Raw genomic sequence first — 17319 nt, forward strand, 5'->3', positions numbered from 1 at the left:
AACAAAAATAAAGTTATTTACAATGCCCAGCCTGTGCCTGTCCTCCTCTTCATTTCAGTCAGTCAGAGGTTTGACCGCCTTCGGTATAAATAAGAAGGAGCCCTTCATTTCAGCTCACATGTAAATAAGGTTTTATTTACTGCTCAGTGCTGTGCTGAGCAGCTGCCGTAGACATCCACCTTGATGGCTGGAATAACAAAAACGACCGAATAATTTGTCTCTGTCTCAAATTTTATGTCTGTCTGGTGCTTAAGATAAATTAAAAATTGCATTTCTTACTTGGGGCCTCAATTCAACATGATACTCAAGTGGAAGTTAACTTTAATGCCTGCACATTCCCAACGATTTAAATAGAGCTATCTGTATATTTAAAGATATCTTCACAGTTTTTGAATAGCAATCTAAGCAGTAGCCTAGATTTCTGCTTTAACAAGTGCACAATATGTGAAGAACCCATCTATTTATTCAGTAATTTGTTTTTTAGCCCAAGTGTTTTAAAAGCATCCAAATGGGTGGATTTTTTTCATTCTTAATACCATACTTGAAACCATGGTTCCTCTAGAGCAATTTATGAAGGAGCAGAAGGGGATATTTGGTTTAGGATAGATGTACCAAAAAATAAAAAATGGAAATTTTTGTAGTTCAGCCATTTCATGTTTGGAAGAAAACTAAAAGATAATCTTAACTAAAGTGCTTTCGTTTCAGTTCATGACACTAACAGCTGCTGTAATTGTAGCGTTGAGGCAAAGAAGTTCTGTATTGTGAAAAATATACACTAAATTGTTTCTAAGTATCTCAGAAGATCTTTCTGTTGGGTTTCTTTACCTTCTGCCAGAAAACTTGTATAGTCACAGTGCATTTAATTTTCATTGAACAGTCTTCTCCATAGCAACAAATCACAAAAATGCATAAGTACTCTAGTATGGAAAAGTCAAGCTACCCAACCAGCCTATACAAATCCTTCGTTGTCCATAAAGAGACCATGAGAGATGTCTGAGACAGAGGACCTGAAGTATTTCAAAGCATTTATGATCAGTCTGCTCCCTCCTGGGCCAGGACAGGAACAGGCGATGATTAATGACAGATAGCGCAGATTATCTAGGAGAATGAGACTGGATGGACTTGTCTTATCTGCGGATGGGAGATGTCTTGCAGTCACTGGAAGTTCAGCTGATAGGGATTCGGGACACTGGTAGCTGGTAGGTGGCGTTAGAGACTGCTTTTTTGCTAACTATCCTATAGTCTGTCTTAGAGGGAAATAAGATGCTGGTGGTGATTCACAAAATCTTTGGACACAAGTAGAAAAGTTGTGAGCTACAGCTACCGCTACCCTGACCATTTTCTTTGCAATTTACTCTAAGTGCTTTGTTTCCTCTTCTTTTCCCAGAACTCTACTTTTCCATCATTACTGTTTTATTTAATCATAAATATAGACTGTAAATTTTATTCCGCTAGGGAGTACCTCTACAGTCTGGAATTCTGGGTCCTGGTTGCAAATTCTTTCATTTCTTCTATCAAGGAAGAGCTCTTTGGGATGGGAGAGCTCAGTTACTCAGTACTGCTTCTGGTGTCTTGTTCTTAGTGAACAGAATACTACTGGTACTGAAAGTGTATTTCAGCAAAAAAGAATAAAAAATCCACAATGGATTGTGATTGTTTTAGATGACTTATAAATTAACCTAGATTATAGATAAATTTGCTGACCAGAATCTTATTAAGGCAATCATTTTACTACTCCTGGAGCCTTTTTTTACAGAAGTAGGGGTATATAGAAAATGCATTGTGTTCAAGTCTGGTAGTATGCAGACAAATAGCAAAAAAAAAAAAAAAAAAAAAAAAAAAAGTTCTAGACGTATTTCATTGGAATGAGGTAAGATCTATAGCAATACAGCATGCAGAATCTCTACCTTGAAGAGTTCAGTCATATTTCCAAAAACTGGTTGAAACCTGAAATGGGTGATGTATAATTTGCAAAAGAGGAAAATTAGACCATACAAAAGTGACTCAAAGGAGAATTTAGACCCTTGTGTTCCACAATATGTACGTTACAGGTAAAAGCTCCTAGTACAATTAGATTGGATGGGTTCTCCTTTTGTAAGATTGTAAGATTTCACAAGTTTTGCATTCTGTGTCAGGATGAAACTAAACCTTTTCAAAGGCCTATTCATTTATGTATTTTCAGGTGAAAGCTGTGGCTTTTCTTGGACTGTTTGGGGCGTGTGTGTGAGTGAAAACAGTAATGAAAGCCAACGAAATACCACCTCACCACTAACTCTACTTGATGTAGACCAGGGACTTGAACTTAAAACTCATCTAAAACCTATGAAATCATCCGATTATTGAGAAGATTCAGGTAAATCTTACTTGTTTTCTCCCGTTGGAACTCTTCCACTTTGAATGAATAGTATAATCACCTTTCTTGTAGTTAGCTAAAGCAGTTAGACCAAAAGAAGAAAAGACCATAAAATTTATAGTTCAGACAGAACATGAAAAAGTTTTTGTTTTTCATAAAACCTCTCTCAAAGATGCATGATTGGTAATTAAATAAGAGTGTAAAGGTAGATTGTTATGATGTTAAATTAGGTTTTTGACATGCTATGTAAAAGAGGAAGTTCAAGGAGACGAAAGACATGGCTATGCAGAGGGGAAAGCAAAAAAAAAAGACTTTCTGAAGGTACATTGGAAACTCCTATAATTTTTCCACTTAGATGTTTTAGTGTGGAATCCATGAACATAAGTCTAATTCTTCACAATCAATACCACCAGCTCTTCAAGCAACATAATCCACTAGGTTTGTGGTTCCCAAATAAGTGCCTGGTTTATATTATGCTTATTTAAATTAATATGCCAATTTTAAAATAGGTTTTAACATGTTGGTGAAGTCTCTTTTCTTTAATCTCCCATTTATAATCAGGTATGACTTTATAGAAAAGCACTCATTTCTGGATTATTTTTTGAGGGATATGCTTCAGAGAGAGCACAGATGGTCCAATAAAGGCTACTTTTGTACTAGTCCCATAGTGTAAGAGAATTCAACCGCTTAGATAGAATTTAATGAACACTCACAACAATTCGATACTAACCCAAAAACAGGGCAAATAAGTGATAGTAAAACAAACCAGTCATCTGGGATAGATATTGCCCCATCATTCTTGAATTTCAAGAAAGTTTTAAACCTGAATCAAAGCTAAATAAATAAGACACCATTTGATTTGAATCCAGATAGACATTAAAAAGGGGTCTGGGATAGGATTCATGCTTGAATCCGGTACTCACACCCTTGTAGTGACTCTTATTGGTAATAATAATAGCTGTAATACATCTATCATTCAATTTTTGTCAGTCTATCTCTTTGCTACACTAAAAGTCACCTTAACTATTCAAACAATTTCCAGTCAGTTTTTTTAAACTTTATAGCTACCTTAATCATCTTATCTGAGGGCTGTGTAACCTTTGACCATATTGTCATATATCTCATGTCATAGGGAAGTTAGGTTTTCCCATTTTGCACCTAGAGGAGTAAGAAAGAGATATGGTGCAATATACTGGCACTCAAATCTCACATCAGTGGTAAGAAGGAGTCCAAGCACCTTTAAATATTGGTATCTTGCTATTGTTTTTTTTCAGTGGGTTATCCAGAGACACTAATAAGGAACTTAGTCTCATCATTGGAGATTCAACTTTTAAACAGTCAGGAGATTAATATGAAATTCCTAGTTGGAAAATGTAGTTGGTTTTGCATTTGTAAAGAGGGTGGGGTTTATTTTAAGGAAACTAGAGGTATGTAAAATTAGACACATTCTCTATAGGTGGTTGTGTAGTTTCCCTCAGAAGGCGGTACAGGGAGACTGGCCTCTCGAGAGTATAATTCATCCTGTCTGTCTTGAACATTACTGTAGGATGGCATCAATCATCACTGTCCATTCACCGGAACAGGAATGTATCTTGAACTAAACACTGACTATTGCACAGCTAACGTTAGAGGGGGTGAAAGCAGTCCCTAATAGGAACAAGGGCTTCCAAACGAGGCTTCACTAGCTGGCTTCACTTCTGTCTTTCTATCAAAACACCAGCCTTTCATAAATTCATTACAAACTTCAAGATACAGAAGAAATCTGCATTGAGCTGATAGATCTGAAATCTTTACAAAAGGTCAACAGCTTGGCTGCCCCTTCTGCTACCATCCCTCATCCTTTAGACTATGTTCAGCAACAGACATGGTTTACAATAAACTTTAACACTAAAGCCCAAGACTCAGTGAACCTCTAAGCTGGGCCTTGCCAACATTTATGCTTGAGCTTGGACAGTTGCTGAAGTTCTGAGTATAAGATTACTTCACGTGATTTGTCCTTCAGCTTTGCCCCTCCCAACAAAGTTGTGGTAATTTGTTCAGAAGTGCAAGTCCCAGGGTACAGGAATCCTGCAAGAAATAGTCCCACAGTCTTTCCTTTCTGGCCTTCTGACATTTGAGTTCTGATTTCTTGGTTTTCTCCCTCTACAATTCCCAACGTTGAGACTTTCCAGGAAGGAGATCCAAGTACTGCTTGGACCAAGTGCTAGAAACAATCTTCTTCACACACAGTGCAGCATAGTCATTGTAAATATGTTATTTACTTTTCGTAGTTTTACTAATAGCGTGTCATTCTCAAGGTATATCTCATGTACCAATATGTCCCCGAAGATTATCCTTAGTTTTTTTCACAAAATCCTCATCACTCTTGTTTTGTAATTTAAGAGGATAGTTGTACTACAGTGCAAAAACTCTTCTGTTTGTACAGCATCTTCTCTTTCTGTGAAGTTATAACAGGAATCCACCACCTCTTTAAAAGGTAGGAAGCTTTAAATGTTAGCTCATATAACAACATATTTCCAGGGAAATACATTAATATATCTATTAATTACCTTTCCCTTGAATGATTTTAAAACTTGCTAGGGTAAGTTCACATCCCACTCTTTGGATTTTTGGATTAATTTCCCATCATAGGAAGAGAGCAGAACTTCAAATTCTGTGCTTGATTTTTTTTTTAAAGCACAAGTCCCAGGTGTTTCATTTTTAAAAGATGTTACAGCAATAAAAATGTTATTAAAGTGTCTTCGTTCATGCTGTTATAGTTGAGGTTGTGTCAGCATTTCCATTACAAGCTCATCTTTTCCAGAGAAAATGCTCTGGTCCATTGGGTAAATAACACATGTTTTACGATGACACACACCAAGAAAAGCTAGAAATATTCAAGGATAAGATTGTTTAGGATCCTTTCTTAATTCCATACAGTATATGTTGTGTTCTAATTTTTCCCCATGAATGAATAAATCAAGCACCGCCTGCCAGTGATCACGAATTTCCTTGTACCACAAACTATGTTAGTATTATTTTTACTTAAACTATTTTTAAATTTAAATCTGGAAAAAACATATTTCTCATTATTATCATGAATACTTACCATTAGGATGCTTTGAAACTTCAGCTAACCCTTAGAACTGTTGCAGAAATGGAGACTTGATGGAGCTCTGAAAGACAGATTAAAAGCAAAGTTTTCAGAGGTAATTTTGGGGGTTTGAGTTCACCCAATGAAATAAGGTGCCAGATCTCTCAGGCTTTGTGTCGCATTATGGAAGTACTCCGAATCATAGGTGACTTCTGGTACTCCTGTCTTCAGTGACGTGACAAACGCTGCAGAAGGAGGGGTACAAGAAGGAATCAGAAATCACGAGATCCTTCCTCCCAGGCCTCCGCTGAATAGGATGCACCTCAGTCTATTAATTTATTAACTAAGTCTGCTTTCTCAAGAGGCAGTTCACAAACCTTTCAGATTCAGTTTATATGTTTTCAGTCATCCATTGCTTTTTCTAGACAGCAGCCCCACCATTATAACATCACATCTATTAAACCGAATTGTGAGCTCTTCCCCTGCTCTGGGGGTGCAGTCCTGCAGTTTGGTGATCTTTGGGGCCGTTACCATGGCCCCGTCATATTTCCACACTCCTCCTGCCTCATCTGACCTTGTACAAGGTCAGGTTCCATTACAGCAGCGTGAAAAACAAGTGGTTTGAATTTCATGCCTGAAGTCTTCACTCCGTATTTCTTTTTAAGAACTAACACTGTCATTAAAACAAGGGATGGGTGATCTCTGAGCTTAATCTCACTTAGTAGAGGAGGCCAAAGTCCTCGTAGCCTCAGGCCTATTTTTGTTGTTGTTTATTAATCTCTGATTCCTTTAAGACTAACTATTTTATTGCAGTCAGGTTTTTATTGTAGAAATACTTAGAAGTTACTTCTGGAAATATACAAGAGGAGATTTTTCTTATCTGTCTTAGATAAGAAAAAAGTTAAGAAAGATTTTCAGTGGATGAGATAAATAGAGAAGAAAAGTGGAAAGGAATATTTTCACCATCTTTTGCACTTGAGGAAGGGTGGTATTAAATAATATACCTTAAGCCACAATGAATGTCAGTGACAGAGCCAAAAATAATGCCCACGTCCTGCCTGTAGTCAAGCCTTGCCTTAACCCCAAAATTATTATATTTGAAGATTAAGAATTCACAAACAATGAGAAGATTTGTTTGGCTAATTTGAACTCTTATGTCTACCAAGAGATTGTGCTTTCTTAATTTTTGCAATATTTGCAATTGTTCAAGAGATGTTTTGTAGGATTATAATTCATCTGGTGCGCTGATTAAAAAGACCATCCTTTGACCATCATTTAGATATTCTGTGATTAGGTGCAGCAATTTTTTTCTTATTTCCTTGTAACTTTGTGAATGGACAGCTCCTCTGTTTCAGGGTACAGATCTCTGTTCTTTTGCTCCAAATTAAGCTGAAATCCTGTCCTAAGCATAAGGTGTTACATTTTTTTCTTGTCCAGCGTGAGGGTGGGATGAATCATGCACTGGCAGTATCCATGTCTCTCTCTCTCTCTCTCTTAAATCAGGAAGGGAATTTTGTTGACGAGATTAAATTAAAGACCTCAGTTTTGGATGGTTGTAATTTGAAGTCCCCCATTTCTGTCTTTCTTTCCGTAACTACTTGATCTAGTTTTGTCACAATAATGCATCACGTTTCTATCATACTACGGATCATGCATTTTTCTCATATGAGATATCTTTGCCTTTCCCATCCTCTCTCTCTCATTATTAATAAATGGCCAAAGGAGTCAATCTCTTTCCAGAGGTTCACAGATGTTCTGAGGAAGATTCTCCTATCTCTGGCTAAGCTAATTTTGAGGTACTTAAAAACAACAAGTCCAAAGAAAACTATTAATGACTTAAGTATGAATTCTTTCGAACATTTTTCCTTAAATCCAGTTTTCTGGAATGAAGTATTTTTGGCATTGACAGCTCTCATAAAGAGAAAGCTAATGATTTTCTTCTGAGCATAATATGCGGATAATTAAGATAATGTTTTTAGCAATCTGAAGTGTTTAACTGCCTTCGTACAATATAAATCTTTTTTTTTTTTTGCACCCTTCATATATTTAATTTAACTATGCAACAAAACAGTAGAAAGAAATATGATGGTTTGCATAATTACACAGCCACTTCAACATTATATTTTTGAAAGTCTTTTTCAATCTTTCACTTGGTAATTTTCTCCATAACTGGGCAATTTAAGATTTTTTTTTTTTTCTTTTTCTTCTTTTTTGCTGCATTAAATGTCTGTGTCTAAGCATGACATATTTGCATTGAGTTTGTTTATGTTTATAGAAATAGCGAGGCACAGAAATATATGCATAGCTGTATATGTTCTCTGTATAATATGCATGCAAGTGCATTTATATGTGTACATACACAAGCACACTTGCACATAAAAATTAGAAGGGATATGTGTTCATAAAGAAGTACGTAATCAACTGTTAGACATTGGAAACATAGTCATATAAAGCATGTCCTTATTTTGAAGTTACATTGAAGAGTGGTTATTAATATCTCTGAGAAACTGAGAAAAGCTTTGGTAGTTCGGAGATAGTGAAGAGATTTGTTCTGATGAGTTTCTGAAGACTGTTGGAGAACAAACCATTTGGGGGGGCTGTATGACTCCTCTGATGTTGTTTAGAAAGAATTGCAGGGAACAATGCTGAGTTTAAGATTGTTGAAAGAGAGGAAAAATGTCAGGAAAACCTCCAAATGAAAATGCTCCTTTTATCTTCCAAATGTTTTCCTCTGGATCCAGGCGCACCTCGTGTACCTTAGCGCGCTGCGGTTGCTGACCGCTGTTTGTGAGAAGCTGGTACGGGGCAAATCTGACCTGGCAGCTGTGCGAGGGCTAACATGCATCGTTCAGCTGCAGAAAGAAAGGCCGTTTCTGCACCCAGGTTACAGATGTTGTTTGAAGGAAGGGAGTTTTGGGTCTCAGCCTCTTTATGCTTGCTCAGAGATGTGCAATGGAGAGAAGAAACGTCGAGAAACTGCTACACAAAGCTGTAATTGTCCCTACATTAGCCAAAATGCTTGAATACTAACCATCCTGCCGTTGTACCAGAGAACCCGATGTAGAGTACAAAAATCAGTGGTAATATTTCCACCCTCACATTCTAAAAGCATAATATTTGGGATGTTTTATTCTATTTTGTATAAAGTGTCTGCACATTTTTTTCCTTGCAAACTTTCTTAAACCTGACTATCTTCAAGTTTTTGGTTGCTCTCTATTTCTTTTTCAGCAACTAACCAACATTCTCCACTGAAAAGTTGAACTGATATTATTTTTCATTTGCGAAATTCTCTTTAGAGAACTGTTCTGACATTGACAAAACTCTTGCTGTGAAGTCCTTCTCTGAGCAGTCAGACTTTTACCCTTAATGCACACACAGCAGCGTTCCCGTGGATTTCATTGTCCACTGGAAGCATATGAAAGGAGTTTCATGTACTCGGATTCCTCCGAGCACTTTCGCCATTAAAGTGACAAGCTTAAAATTAAATATTTTCAAGTAAAAATTTTGCATTTCTGAGCAAACACAAAGATTGGTACTCCATGCTGTTCACTATTAACATGAAGCCTGTCTTGGAAGGGAGAGTGTTTTGTATCTGTCAGATACTGGCTTACATATAGCTCTCTTACATAGATCTTGTAGGTAGGCTGGATTTAGAAACAGCTAAGAAATAGAGGAGTAACTTTAGTGTAATTTTACCAGTTTCTGCTCTCTGGTGCAAAGAATGCTAAAGCTGAGCTCAGCATGATTTTTTGAGAATTTATATCATGTTCAGTACTTTCCACTGACGTAACTCAATTTACCATAGCGCTCTGTGTACATCTCAGAGGGAAAAAGGAATCCTTATCCCCATTTCACAAACAGGTGATGGCTGAAAGCATCCAAAGAAGTGATTTCTCCCACATTCACACAGAAAGTCATCAGCTAGGGCTGCGAGTAGAAACTTTGGTCCCTTAAGCTGTACAGGCTTCAGATAGACAATCACGGGTCTGTATGAACAGCCAAGGCTGCTTAGATTTAAAATTATTAACCCTCCTGCTGCAATTCCTCTACCAACAAAACATATACACAGTGTTCAACTGGAAACTGCAGAGCATGACAGTCAATGTCTTGCTATAATACTTGTTGTTATGAATTAATTAGCTGATTTGCATTTATATAGCACACTTCATGCAGAAGCAACACATGGCATAATACACTTAAACTACATTACAATTAGACAGAACTTCTGCTAGAGAAGTCAAGATGAGGCATCCAAAAAAAACCCCACCCAAAACTCAAAGAAATTAAATTTCTCATAGCTCTGATGGGAAGCAACTTATAAAAAATATCAAATCTTTAACAAAGGGCAACTGCAAGTCTCAGCTACAAGGATAGTGACTGATCAGCTGTTCAGGGAGGTAAGTGGGGATGAAAAAAAAGATGTGAATAGTATGCAAGTACTGTAAAAGCAATTATGCATTTGACAAGAAGCCAGTGTAGCATCCTTAATTGCAGCGTGCTAAGTCAATGTATGCAAGTGACCATTCTAGATGTTGAATTTTGTGCAAATCAGGGACTTGCACCATGAATGGTCAAGGAAGGCTGCAAACATAAAGTGGCAATAATCCAACTGCGGTGTTATAAAATGTGAATCAGAAACTATGCGTCCCACTGAGACAGAAATGGTCTTAACCTGCTAAATTCGTGAGACGGCTAAAATGAAGTCTGAACAGCACAGCTCACATCGGCTGATTAGGAAATCAAAATTCCACTCCCAACCAAACATTGAGTGAAGAATCACTATGGAGAAAGTTACTGGACTTATGCAAAAGAGAAAAAAAAAATTATTCCATTTTCTCTGAGCTACAGAATTAGGAAAAAAATTATCAAAGATTCAAAGTCTGATTTCTGAGAAAAGCTGTTCACAATCAAAAGGTACATCATCAGAGAGTAAAGTTATTTTCGGTGATGTCACTTTGAGAATATTAAGAGACTATGTCTTCTTGAACTCTCTAATAAAGAAGACAGTGAAATCAGAGACACCTGTTTCTGTCTCTGGAGCTGAAGTATTGCCCCATGCAGAAGTTCTTAGATGTTAGTCTTGGTGCATCGGTCGAGCCTTATCTCTAGAAGCATGCTTCTCTGGGGTCTTCTAGTGTCTTATTTATTCTTATGAATAATTTTTGACTGATTCAAGTCTGCCTTTCCCACCAAAGTCAGTTCCCTCAGTTACCTTTACCCACACACATATTTTAAAAAGAAAAAAAAAAAAAAAAAAGAGAAAAGAAAAAGAAAAAGAAAAAGAAAAAGAAAAAGAAAAAGAAAAAGATTTGTCACACAGTATCCTTTATTCTGGCAATTTGCAGAGCAACAGTCATAAAACTGACCGAACAGGAAAAGAACAGACCAAGTCACCTGTGACTAAATAGTGCACTTCCTCTTTAAATACTTTTAATCAAGTCACCACTATATTTTTTTCTTGACTATACCTTGCTTTAATAAGAAAATATTACGGTCACATCCTGGACTGACTTGTTTAAGCTTTCTTATCTATAAGATGCTTCCTACTGGAACACAGAAAGCAATCAGAGCTTCCTGAAATCTTTCCCCAGTTCCTCCAGGAGGTCTAACTTTGGTACATCATGTGTATTTGCAGCACAAGCCGAAAGCTAAATTTTTATCATCTTAAGAGTGGAATTTAAGTTAAAGGTCAGGGTATTTGCAATAACACCCAGAAATGAGTGTAAGGAATAATTTTCCAGCATCAGAAAGTCTTTTGTTTTGATTCAGCTGTAAGGAGACTGAACCGTGCACTACAAGGAATAACAAGGGACACAGGTGAAGGAGAAAGTATTAGCAGGAAAAAAAAAAAAAAAAAAAAAAAAAGGATTCCTATGTATCCTTTGATATCTCTAATTTTTAGAAATTTAAGGAAGGTGAAATGCTTTTACTCAAGTTATTATTTTCCAGAATATTCCAGCTGGTAATCTCCCGTTTCTGAAAGCACCCTGAAATGGTTCTTGCAGTGTTTGTCCTCCAGGAGCCCACAGAACTGTACCAAACAACGGGGTTTATTCCTTCAGCACTGTCCCCACGTCTGTGTGGCTGTGCTGGTGGTTCGGAGGAAAGCTTGGAGACTCTTAGTGTCCTCTGGGACCAAAATGTTTGGAAAACCTTCTTGTACCAGTCAAGAATCTGAGAGCAATGTGGCTAAACATGAAGCTATGATAAGTTTTTGTTCCAGTGAGTGCTAAGTTTTCACACTTAGCAATAAAAGGTATTAAAGGATATGTTATTAAACAAGATTACTTATTCTAGTACAAAACAAACCTGTAATTAACCATATTTGGACAGAAAGCTGAGGACATCTTTTTCAGAAAAGAAGTGTTCTTCAAGAGCTTTTTTCCTTTTCAGTCAAGAAGATTTCCATTTACAAAAGACTGTGAAAATGTAGAGGAAAATAATTTTAAAAGCAAGCAAAACCAAGCAGATATTTTTCAGAAAATATCTCATCAGCCAACCTGATCAGAAACATAGCAGGTTCTTGATAGGCTCGTATTTGTGACAACTCCACACAGGAGTTCTTATTCTTTGCTTTTTTCTTTTATCTTTCCATAATAAATAAACTGTCATCAGTGGGCAAGAGAGCATAAACCAAAGCTATAAGTGGTGTCTCTCAGAAGCCGAAGATAATCCATGATGTTGCAGTTCAGATATTAAATGAAACTTTCCACTTGGATCTCATGGATCAAATACATCCCATATATCTCATCACATACCTCATGTTCTTCAGACTGCATGAGTTGCCTGCGGGATTTTGCAAATGTGGCTTCTAAGCATCATAAATTTGGGGGTTGTCATCACCTGAGATATCTTCTTGTTCCTCCGCTCATACTCAGCTGTGATCCTGCATGGTCTTGGTACCTCAGAGAGAAAACAATAATAGGTGGTTCCCGGTGTATCCAACCACATATATAACCCTGTGCCACAATCCGGGAAAGCTGCACAAATGCTGCAGTGACGATTTCTTTCCTGGGGCACTGGCATAAGAACAACACTGTGGGAACGTGCGAGAGCTTCAGGTATTTGACCAAAATGAAATTATAGCTGTTATCGGTGGTCAGCAACAAATTTGAGCAGCCTAGTGTAAGCGTTGACAGCTATAAGTTACACATGAATGGATAAGTCATACGGGGGGATTGGATGAAACAAAAATTGAAATAAATATCTTAGAGAGAAGAAGGGGAAATAAAGGGGGGGGGGGGGGGGGGGGGGGGGGGGGGGGGGGGGGGGGGGGGGGGGGGGGGAAGTAGGCAATCTGAACACCCAGGAAAAAACATGTCAGAGTGTCCCTCAGCCATGCTGGCAATTTAGGCATAGAAAAATTACTGAAGGCAGATCATCATTATTAGAGCAAGAAAAAGATGTCCCTAATAACTGTGTTATCTGCCATCAAATCTCCAGAGACAAAAATAGACTCATTTGCTCCAAGGTTGCAGGGGTTACAGAGTGAGGCAGGAACCACAGAAAAAGAGATTGATACCAGGGATTAAAGATCACAGCTGTACGGAGAGGAGGTGGAAACAAATTGGTGCTATTTCTAAAGCCCTGATGAAAGAAAATGGTGCCTTGCTAGGGAAGGTGACAACTGAAAGATAAAAGTAGAAAGAAAATGTTTTAATATTAGAGCTGAGCAAAGTGTCGGTAATGAAACTAAGCTGCAGTTTTGCTTAGTTTTGTGCTTCTTCACAAAGCAAGAGCTTGGGCCGGTTTCTCAAGGTGAGCAATCCTAAGCCAATTTATGATATCTTCAGGTGAAAATGATACAGGGGAAACCGTGATTTCACTATCTTAGATACAAACCCAGCCAAATGGTTATCCAGCCTGGTGCACCGGACTGTTTCGCTTTGTTATTGAGTTACCTCAGGCCTGACAATGGCAAAGCGGAGGTTCCTACTCGGGCAGGGCTGGAGCTGCCAAGCTTTGCAAAGCTCAGATTGAGCTACAACGCGACCAACCGAAAGAGCTGCTGTAATGGCTCTCAAATCCCCTGACACAGCAGGTATTAAATTACAAGCCATTAAGGATTAGACTATGAGCTACTGCAGGAAATGCTAAAGAAGAAGATTTCCGCAGACTCATATCTCTTGTGGGTAAGCTAGGTGGACCCAAAACGCACAATTATCAGCGTATTAGACTTGCTCACAAAATGGAAACCTTCTTGTCTTAGCACTTGACCCTGAGAAATGCTGAGCGGGCTGCTCCCCCTCAGACTGGTGGGAGATGAGAACAGGAAAAAAAGAAAAAAAAAACCTTCCTTAAATCTGTCTGCTTACTTGAGATTATGAATATAGAAGCCTATATTTAGCTTCCCAAGTTGCAGATTTTAAATAGGGATGGTCAAAATCTAAAGGAAACATTTTAAAAAAACTTTCTTCCATTTTTTTCATTAATTTTTTCCAAAACATCAAAAGTTTCCTGAAATTTCAGCCACCTCTGATTTTGACCACCTGCTGCTAATTATGTAGTAATGCTGATTCCCTAAAACAATCAGATGATGTTTGCTTACACTGCAGAACTATAAATTCAATTTGCATTAGATAAGCACAGTCTAGATATCTTGATAACAAATCTTTGTCTCCGTTAAACCACTTGCCTTTGTCCTGCTTGGAGCCCCACCATGGTTGTCCGTGTGGCAAGGATACATTGCAGTGCTGGAGGGGAATTTGGAAGAATTTAACATGTTGCTGGGTACTTCATCCTGCAAAGATGTTCTTATGCAAGTACCCAAGCAGCTTCAATGAACTCATTTTTAATACATGCGGATAAAGACTTTGCATGTACAGTTAAGCCCGTAGTAAAGAAGAAGTGTCCATACAGTGATTTTGAATTAAAATTGTGGTCTTACAGTACATTAGCTGTGACATTTTCTTCAGTGAATGATAATGACAGAATTGGTAGTGGATTAGGCCAAAGAGACAAGAGAAATGCCCCGAGGTTTTAAGGAGCTATTTATCCCTATATCTGGCTAGGCAATCCCAGAGCGGAAGGGGCCAATTTGTTATTTTAAATGAGGTGCCGAAAAGCTGTAGAGCAGAGAAGCATGTTCTGTCTGCTGCCAAAAAAGGTTATAATGGCTTAAAATGACTATAAATATTTGCTGTAGATGAACTTCCGTTCTCTTCGAGGGTTTGAGAAAGAATCAGAAAAAATATATTATGGTAATTAATCAACATCCGTTGGACTGTATAGAAATAACTTAAAGTAAAACAGGGTTTGTCATTCCTTGCGACTAGCCGCTAATGGCCAAAAGAGGTTAACTGAGGACAAAAATATCACTGCTCAGTACGTCTCTAGCTCAATGTAAAATAAAAAATAATAAAATAAAAATTAGAAACTTTAAAAAAGAAATATACTGTTTTGACCGAACTTCTGCTGTTACTTCTGCGCCTTGATGTTTCTTCAGGATGCTGCGCAGAAACAAAAGAAACCTCACAGAAAAGGGCTGCCCGTTAGGAGCACCAATGTCAGACACACGCAGCAGTAGCAACAGAGCGGTGAAAAGGGTTGACTTCAGGCTATGTTTGCCTAAAGACTGCCTTAAATATTCCTCCGCCGGGGTAATTGTCTCCGCATCATGGCCATACCCGTCTTTGAGCTATCTGCGGGAGAACATCCTTCAGTCCTGCCATCGCTTTTCCTGCAGATAAATGTCTGTCAACGAGTCGTGACCCAGCAGGAGTCGTGCCAGCAGAGCCCATGCTGTCAGGGCAGTAAAGGCAAGCTGCTCCTGGATTTCTAGCTCCCTAAAATGAATAAAGAAGGGCTTTCGTTTCACACCGCAGATCCAAGAAGACATAACTGTTGTCCTCCCAACCATAAGAAATGCAAAACAATTGGAAGGGAATTTGAAACTCTTGTTTTATCATTTATTTCTAGGTGATAGGCCCAGGGAAGTCTGAGTACAAGTGACATTTCAGCCAGTTTTGCTGCTAACATAAGGAGGTGCAATTTTCTGAATTCCAGTGCCATTTTCTCTGCCTGCAGAAACACAAATTCTGATTAACACGTTTCAAGTGTTCTTTCCCTTAAACCTTTCTCCTGCATAAATGAGCTGGTGACGGATTTCTGCTGAACAGTTTTGAAGCATCTCCGCACCTGACTTCCCAGCATACGGGATCATCCAGACTCACAACTTCAGTCTAAGTTGTTCTATGAATAATTTTAAATGATGAATGTCACTCATAGATCATTAGTTCACTAGATGTCAGATCTAATGTGGATGTTTTCCAGAAAAACACCGTTAAAAGAAAAGTAGGAAGAGAATCTGACGTTCTGAATAATTATCCACATTATATTGCTTCTTAGAGATTACTCACCATTAAACAGATTTAGGTCTTGTTAACCGCAGGAAAGAAATTGCTGAAATTCTTTACGTGTACATAGGGACACACTTACTTCCTTGTAAAGTACCTCATGCGTTTGTTAGTACTACTTCCAGCATACAGTAATTAAGATTTATATTGCTTGAGGATATTTGATGTTAACGCTGGAAATTATGTTTTTCTGTAATCAGAATGTAAATGGGGGGAAAAAAAGTACGCTTGAGACTCTTTGTATTTGTGAATATGGAACTGTCATTTATATTTAGTTTGGCACTGCAATTCAAAGGTGTTGATCAGAAAGCAGTCAAGGACATACCCAAAGAGAGATTCACAAATACTGGAGCCACAAAGATGGAGAGAGTTTTGTATTTTAAAGTAAGATTTAGTAACAGCAGAAACCTCTCTGTTCTCCACAGTGAATATAACTCTTGTTTCTATATCATAGCGCTTAGTGTGTAATAAAAATATCTCTACTGGAGGAATCCACAGACTATAAAAACATGAACAATCTTTAAGGAAACTACTGCTTTGTCCAGTTTTTTCCATAACATCATTGTTTTAGGATAACAGTCTCTCTGCCCTGAAAAAGATGCAGGGATCATAGGCAAAAAAATTAGAAAAAAATAATAATAAAATCAGCTCCCCATTTTTTTGAGGTAGCGCAGTTGTGAACCTCAAGGGAAGACAGAAAGAGAAAAGGAAGAGCAAAAATTATTTTGATTGACATACTTAAGATACATCCTGCATCGTCTCTTCTCTTTCCAGACATCCTAGTTAGAGGAGCAAGAGTCTATGTATTACTAATGATTGCAACACAGCAATAAGAATTCTAAGAGAGTTTTTTCTTGCTAAATAAATATCCTTGTTTTTAACCAAGTAAGAAAGCATTTTACAATTAAATTGCAGAGAAAAATATAGAAATAAGAACTGGAGAACAGAACTTAGATGTGATCTGAGAGACTTATGACTGAGAAAGCAGCCCAGAGTGATATAGTGCCAGTAAATTCACACTGGAAAGGGGAGAATGGAGTTCTTTCGGAAGGGAAGTACATCTGCAATAATGTAGCCTTGCCAATTCAAGAGGAATGCTGTACTCATCTTGTTGCCAGGATCCGAGTTGTGTATAATTTGGAAGGTAGTTATGGATAGATATATTCATATAGCTGCTTCTTTTTTTATTTTTCTCTTTTTTCTTCTTCTCCCCCCTTTTTTTTCTTCTTTTTTTTAACAGAATGTCAACCTACTTCAGGTCTTCTAATGACTTGCTCAGGGTCAGAGAGGAAGCGATGAGAAGACTTGAAAACTGAACATAAATATTGGGAACCACAGAGTGCTGTTGGGTTTTTTTTCACTGTATCAAGACAGTGGCCTTTTATATCTGTCATTTTAAACTAGCTTCATTGAAAGCTGAGTTTAATAAAGAGAATTTTGAGGGCTCAAATGATATTAATGGGTCAAAAAGGGAACCCCAGAAACTATAGCCTCCAGTGCCACAAATAGATACCTGACATCCTGACATCTAGCAACTA

This window comes from Accipiter gentilis, chromosome 11 (genome assembly GCF_929443795.1).
Source record: "Accipiter gentilis chromosome 11, bAccGen1.1, whole genome shotgun sequence".
NCBI lineage: Eukaryota > Metazoa > Chordata > Aves > Accipitriformes > Accipitridae > Astur > Astur gentilis.